Here is an 8,178-nt window from a genome sequence, read left to right as displayed (position 1 = left end):
GAGGGCGCGGCGGGGACGGCGACGACGTACGTGCGGCAGGGGCGGCGATCGAGGGCGGCGGAGGCGACGGCGCGGCGGCGCGGCGGCGTCGGCGTCGGCGATAGATCGAGTCGCGCGAGAAGTGGAGAAGTGGTTGACGATGGAACTGATTTTTCGTAAGTGTAGTATATATAGGAGGCGGCTTTAGTCAACCGGTACTAAAGGCCAATTTTAGCCAGCCCAAGCGGCGGGAAACGAGGGCCTTTAGTACCGGTTGGTGGCTCCAACCGGTACTAAAGGATAACACATTAGTACCGGTTGGAGCCACCAACCGGTACTAATGGTCATGCGCTGCCACCCGCACTGCGCTATTTTTAGTCCCACCTCGCCGAGCGAAGGGCAGCAGCACTGGTTTATAAACCCAGCCGCGGCTGCCCTTTCGAACTCCTCTATGTAGCAGGCTTCTGGGCCTAACTTCGGCGCGCTGCCCTATGAGAGCGCTGGCCCTTCTAGGCCTGAATTTGCACACCCTAGGTCTGGCAGGCCCACCGGGCAGCGCCCCAACAATTTTTTATATTTTTTTCTTTTCTGCCTTATTTATTTTCTTCTATTTATTTTTGAGTAATTTTTTATATAGTTTTTTCTTTTCTGCTTTATTTGTTTTCTTCTATTTATTTTTGAGTAGTTTTTTTGCTGTATTTAGTTTCTTTGTGAATATTTCTTCTTTATATAGTTTTTTCTTTTCTGCATTATTTATTTTCTTCTATTTATTTTTGAGTAATTTTTTATATAGTTTTTTCTTTTCTGCTTTTTCAGAGTTCGTTTTGTAGTGATTTTCATTTTCACGGTCATTTAGCTCTGATCTGAACAAATCGGTGACTGAAAAATAGCAAATGATGTCAGAACGTGTGGGAAATTGATGACGTCGCTTCAAATGCTGCATAATGCCGGCTCAAAAAAGTCTGGAGTTCAAATAAGTTAAAAAATGAAGTGACCGTGTAACTGATGAGTTCTTGTCCGAAACCCTGATACTCCGAAAAAGATTGTCCTGTTTGTACACGAAGTTCGTCCAGTTTTTGCATCTGAAAGAGATTGTCCGAAACCCTGATACACATAGAGTTCAATGAAGACCAAATGCTTGTGATAGTTTGAGAAGTAACATATTTAAATTGTGCATCTGAACGCAGAAAAAATACATTGATCAGTATCGCCTTTCAGCCAAAATTCCCTACTGCTATAGAGAAGTACATAAAAATACATTGATCATCAACGATCTTTTTGTATAGAATCTAAATTGTCAATAGGAATCTACCACCGATTTAAGATCCCGCAAAGACTCCTATTACAGCCACAGATCCTAAACATAGAGTTCAATGAAGACCAAATGCTTGTGATAGTTTGAGAAGTATCATATTTAAGGTGGTCAAAATCTTGCTAGGGGAGCGAGGTGGGACTAAAAATAGCCCTGCCACAACCTCTTTAGTACCGGTTCGTGCCACGAACCGGTACTAAAGATTCGCAATGAACCGGTACTAGAGCTCTCCTCCCGCCTAGTCATTTGAACCGGCACTAATGGACACATTAGTGCCGACTCATATGCAAACCGGTACTAATGTTTCTCAGATTTGGCCCCTTTTCTACTAGTCTTATATATAGGATGAAAAGCATATAATGAACTAAGTTAATTGTCTACATTGCCATATCGGACTACGTTAATTGTAGGCAGCATCTAATGAGCTAAGTTAATTGTCTTCATTGCCAAATGTGACTAAGTTAATTGTAGGTAGCATCTTATGAACTAAGTTAATTGTATACATTGCCAAATCTGACTAAGTTAATTGCAGACAACATCTAATCAACTTAGTTGATTGTGTACCCTAATTCAAATCTGACTACATTATCAAATCCGACTACATTATCAAATTCGACTAAATTTCCAAACTGAAACATGTGTATCAAATAAAAATGCCAACAAATTATCCACATGTGTATCAACATGTCTATCAACTAAAAATGCCAACAATTTGGCACTGACATGGCAATGCACTAGGGCAAACACATTTGTTAAACACTGTAGTTTCTAGTTCAATTTGGCCTACTCACTCTAATTCAATTTGTCCTACCAAAGAAACAAATTGTAGTTTCTAATTCAGCTTTGCCTACCCATTTTAATTCAATTTAGGTAGGCTCACTTCACTGCCAAACTGAAACCCAGGGACGCAATCAAATCGGGAGGGGATGATCTCACTGATGATTTGCAATGGAGGGGGTGAAGGTGGAGGGGATGAACCCTTGTAGTTTGTCATTTCCGCAACCATCGTCGCTGAAACCCTTGCGATGCAAGTCAAAAAAATGAAATGAAATCGAATCTGAGGGCAATTAGCGGCGAGAGAGGGAGAGGAGATGAGAGATTATTTGTTACCTCACTCGGAACCGGCCAGAATCAGAGCGGTGATGACAGAGAATGGAAGGGGAACGAGAGAGAGAGAGAGAGAGAGAGAACGTAGGGGCAAACAGTGAGAGAGGGGGCGAGGCCATTGCCCCTTCGTTTTGACCCCCACTACTTCCTAATAATTTTTGGGCTTCGCCGAATATGCAGAAAGTAAATTTACGAAAACATTTTTCTTCTTACTTTAAAGCAATACAGTATTTCTACTTTACTAAAACAAATAAAAGACTCAAAATAACAATAGTACTTTAATAAAACTCAAAAATATTCCTAATTTAATAAGAAACTAAAATACTAAATATGTTTTAAAAAAATGTCAGAGTATCCAATTAAGATGATATAAATTTATTAAAAGTAAACTACAATATCACATAAAAATGATCACCGCCTACCAAAAAATAAAACTTTAAAAAAACTTGATGTCTCAAAATATAATATAATAATCTCCACATTGACAAAATAATATTATTAAACACATTTCAATCATTTAAAAATAAATACTTATTAAACTATATATTTTAAAATGGCATTATTTCCATTTAAAATAAATAAAATTTGATAAATGTAAAATATAATATAATATAAAAATGATCACCACCTAAAAAATAAAAAATAAATATTGAAGTCTCAACATATAATATAAGAATCTTCACATTGATAAATAATAGTGATGTAGTTCCATGTTAATCAATTAAGAATAAATAATTATAAATAAATCTAATTTTAAACATTAGACCCCACGTCATATAGTGTTGGCGTGGCAACGCATGACACGCCACAATTAAACTTAATAGTGCTAGTGGCATTTTCGCACATGGAAGCGCGAGCTTTTGGTTTTTTAAAATGTGTTTTAAATGTATTTTGAAATGTTAAAAAATTCAAAAAAGAAATTTGGCGCACACATTGTCATATTGTACATGCTGACAAAGTCGTTTCGAAAAAAAACCAACAGCTTACATGTAGCGTGCAAGAAAGACAAAATCCGATGTTCAAAAGTGCTTTCCACAAGACATATTTTCGTCCTTTTTACACAAGTCAGAAATTAAGTCGGTTTTCTTCGAAACTTGACGTGTAATGTCAAGATGTGTGCGCCAAATTTTTGTTTGGAATTATTTGATACTTTGAAATATTTTTTCCGGTGGTAGGAGCGCGTGTTCCCATGTGCCAAAGCGAATTTCTGTGGTGTTCCATGTCGTACCATGCCAGCACTATATTACACCTTTTATAAAGTGTGGGTCCTATATACCTGTTACATCCAACTATTTTCCTACGCTATTAGTGTATCCCTAGTAGTGTCATACCAAATAAGCCAACCTAACCAGTATTTGAAAAAAATAGTGTTGGCATTGTTTGAAAATGGCGAACCTAGCAATTTTTCCATTAGTGGTATCATTTCTATATCTCCCTAACCACCAGCCTCCCTTTCGGCCTCACTATTTGGTCCACCTCCAGAATCACACCCAATAGTTCACACATACAAAAACACCATTCAGCACTTCAGACAGACATCAACTCTTGTTCTATCAACAACCATAACAACGATATTTTTTTCCATGCATAAATTCAGCAGGTTAAACAACATTTGATAGTCATGGTGATTTTCATGCCATGTCGGTTTCTCTAGTGAAAAGACCATTAGCTCTACTTAATCTTCGAGAAGAGATGGCTTGCCTGGACAAGATCATAGCTTATGTTGGAAATATGAGCAAATTACTATGAGTTTTAATCCGAATAAACAGATGATAAGTCATGACAGCACTAGCAGAGATTAAACTAATCATGCAAACTAGCATAGTAGATGAACAGATCACATCTAGGGCACATACAAGAAACATGAATTCTACCACGATCTCGAACAGGAAGGATAGAACCACATACGGTGCAGCGGGTGCAGCACCGTCGGCGTTGACGTTGTCGCCCATGTCGTCGAAGATGAGGTTGCCGAGGTCGGGAAGAAGTCGTCGTTCGCGAAGTTGTCGCTGCCAGCAGTCGCGCAAGTGCGCTCCCCAAAAACTTGATCGCCCCTCGCCCGTACAGGATCACGAGAGGAGGGGTTCCAGAGGCCTGCTGTCCCTTCTCCCGGTGCACGCCGAAAGGAGGGATGGAGAAGACTTGGTTGGCGGCGCAATGATCTGGAACGGTGGTGAGAAACCATACAAAGTGGCGGCGGCTAGGGTAGACGTCTGCCTGACTATATAGTGCAGGCCGGGTAGGTCAATGACTCATTAATTTTTCCCGAGCAACAAAAATATAGACAACGTGCATAGCTCTGTCCTCGGCTCGGCTCAATGCTGCAACCCGCGTCGTGACAAGGCGTGGCGAGGTGAGCGAGGAGGAGGAGCGCGCGTGTAGGTCTCCTCTTCTCATGCTCATACAAGTGGTAGAAGAGCTCACCTTATAAAGAGGTGCAACTCTCTCTCAACTTCCGGGGTGGGACTAAACTTTAGTCTCACTCACTCCACTCACATGTGTGCATCAATGGGCCAAGAGAATTTCAGAATTTTAGTTGGGCTTTGGGCCAAAGGCCTACTCGCAAATTCCAACAATCCCCCACAAAGTCTAATTGGCACATCTCATCATTTAGTTCCAAAACAATGTTTATATACCGGTGCTTAGTGGAGACTGTGAATTTGAACTTCCACTTAGAAATTTATGTTACACTAGGTCAGAACTTGAATAGTGGACTATGCCTTGAACTACAAGTTTTCTGCGAGACTAGTTTCACACAAATTCTTGACCGATAATGGGCTGTCGCAAGGCTTCCCCGCGGGTGGAGCGTATACGTCATACTCCAGGGCCTTTCATGAATTTATTAGAGAACACCCAATTCTCACAGACTGCAACATTAACAGTCAAATTCATATAGGTGTGTTCCTCAGGAGATGCTCTACAGGACAACATCTCTACTTACTCAAATAAGCCACTTGGAACACATTAAGATAAATATCAACCTGCCATGCAGATCAGGAGAGTATTGCATCTTCATGGAGTTGGATAATTAAAATAGGGATACTCTCCACTAAGCTGACCAACAGCTTGTCTCCCACTTCTACTTCACGGGATCTCCGATCACATAGAGTCGGTTACCACTATGGACAACTCATGCGGTGTGTCTCAAACCCGTCTCCATCGATGCATTATCTATCACATTACGCGATGGACCCTTTGTGAAGGGATCTGCCAAGTTTTACGACGTTTGGATATAATCCAACGTAATAACTCCGGAGTTCCTCAGTTTTCTGACAGATTTTAGTCTCCTCTTCACATGCCTTGAGGACTTCATATTGTCCTTAGAACTATTTATCTTGACGATCATAGTTTGATTATCACAGATCATCAGGATAGGGGGTATTGGCTTTTCAACCATAGGTAAGTCCATCAAGAGCTCACGAAGCCACTCTGCTTCAACAGTAGCAGTGTCTAATGCTGTGAGTTCTGCTTCCATAGTTGACCTCATTAAGATGGTCTACTTGCAAGACTTCTAGGAAACAGCGCCACCACCAAGTGTAAAAACATATCCACTTGTGGCCTTAATCTCATCAGCATCAGATATCCAGTTCGAGTCACTATAACCCTCCAGTACCCTTGGATACCCGGTGTAGTGAATCCCATAGCTCGCAGTGCCTTTCAAGTAGAGCATAACTCTCTCAAGCGCACGCCAATGAACATCTCCCGGTTTTGTGACAAACCGACTCAGCTTGCTCACGTCAAAAGAGATGTCAGGCCTCGTGGCACTCACCAGATACATCAGGGAGCCAATAATCTGAGAATACCTCAGTTAATCTCTAGCAATCCGTCGATTCTTTCGAAGCAACACACTTGCACCATATGGAGTTGGAGAAGATGTGTAGTCGCTCTACCCAAAATGACTCAAGATCTTTTCCACATAATGAGACTGAAGCAGTGTGAGCCCACCATTCTCATCTCTCAATAGCTGGATGTTCAAGATAACATCAGCTACTCCTTGATCCTTCATCTCAAAACAGCAAGATAAGAAATCCTTAACCTCCTTGATTAGATCAAATTTGGTTCCAAAGATCAGTATGTCATCGGCATCCATACAAAGAATAACTCCTTAGCCCCCACCATGGCGATAGTACACACATTTGTCACCATCATTTACTACAAAGCTGGCAGAAGTTAATGTTCTCTCGAACTTCTCATGCCACTCCTTAGGAGCTTGTTTAAGACCATATAAAGACTTTAATAACTTGCACACCTTTCCTTCCTGACCAGGTACTACAAAACCATGTGGCTGATCCATGTAAATTTCCTCCTTCAACTCTCCATTGAGAAAAGCCGTCTTAATGTCCATTTGATGAACGAGAAGACCATGTGAGGCAGCCAATGATAGTTGAACCCGAATAGTGTTCAGTCTAGCCATGGGTGAGTAAGTATCAAAGAAGTCTTCACCTTCTTTCTGGGTATAACCCTTAGCCACAAGCCGTGCCTTGTACTTTTCGATCATACCATCAGGTCTAAGCTTTTTCTTGAACACCCACTTGCATCCTACAGGTTTGCACCCATAAGGACGGTCAGTGATCTCCTAGGTTCCGTTAGCTAAGATGGAATCCATCTCGCTACGAACAGCTTTCTTCCAGTAGTCAGCATCAGGAGATGCATAGGCTTCTGAAATAGTCCTGGGTGTGTCATCCACAAGTTACACAATGAAATCATCACCAAAGGACTTTGCAGTCCTCTGTCTCTTACTCCTTACAGGAGTTTCATTGTTACCCTCAACAGGATTCTCAACGTGTTCCATCACATTGGTGGGTTCAGGAATTACAGCGAATTCCTCACTAGATGGAGAAGGTATCTCCTGATTTGATGAACTCGACATATCCTTCATAGGAAATATGTCCTCAAAGAAAGTTGCATCATTAGACTCCATAATCGTACCAACATGCATGTCGGATACCTCAGATTTTATTATCAAATATCTATAGCCAATGCTATGAAAAGCATAGCCCAGAAGAACACAATCCATGGTTTTTTGTCCAAGCTTGCTCTTCTTGGGAATTGGTATATTGACTTTCGCCAAACAACCCCAAGAACATAGGTAAGAGAGTTTCAACCTTTTCCTTTCCCATTCCTCAAATGGAGTCATGGTCTTATGCTTTGTGGGAACTCGGTTTAGGACATGACATGCAGTCATCAGCGCCTCCCCCCACCATTCCTTGGAAAGATCCGAAGTGTCTAACATGGCGTTAACCAAATCAGTTAGAGTTCGGTTCTTTCTTTCGGCTACCCCATTTGACTGGGGTGAGTAGGGAGGCATCCTCTCATGGATTATACCATGTTCCGCACAAAACAAATCAAATTCATTAGAAAAGTACTCTCCACCATGATCAGACCTAAGCCGTTTAATTTTCCGATCAAGTTGGTTCTATGCTTCAGCTTTATAGTTTTCGAAGAAAGTTAAAGCCTCATCTTTTGATTTCAGAAGATACACATAACAATATCTAGTGGAGTCATCAATCAACGTCATGAAGTATCCCTTACCACCTTTTGTCAACATGCCATTCATCTCACAAAGATCAGAATGTATTAGCTCTAGTGGCACCAAGTGTCTTACCTCTACAGTCTTATGGGACTTGCGAGGTTGCTTAGCTTGCACACATACTTGGCACTTGGAGCCTTTGACAGTAGAGTTTTTCATAATTAAATTCATATTGGCTAGCCGTGTCATGCAACCAAAGTTAATATGACAAAGTCGTGAATGCCAAATATCGGACTCATTATTGTGTCAA

This window comes from Triticum dicoccoides, chromosome 2B (genome assembly GCF_002162155.2).
Source record: "Triticum dicoccoides isolate Atlit2015 ecotype Zavitan chromosome 2B, WEW_v2.0, whole genome shotgun sequence".
Lineage (NCBI taxonomy): Eukaryota > Viridiplantae > Streptophyta > Magnoliopsida > Poales > Poaceae > Triticum > Triticum dicoccoides.
This window is presented reverse-complemented; position numbering follows the sequence as displayed.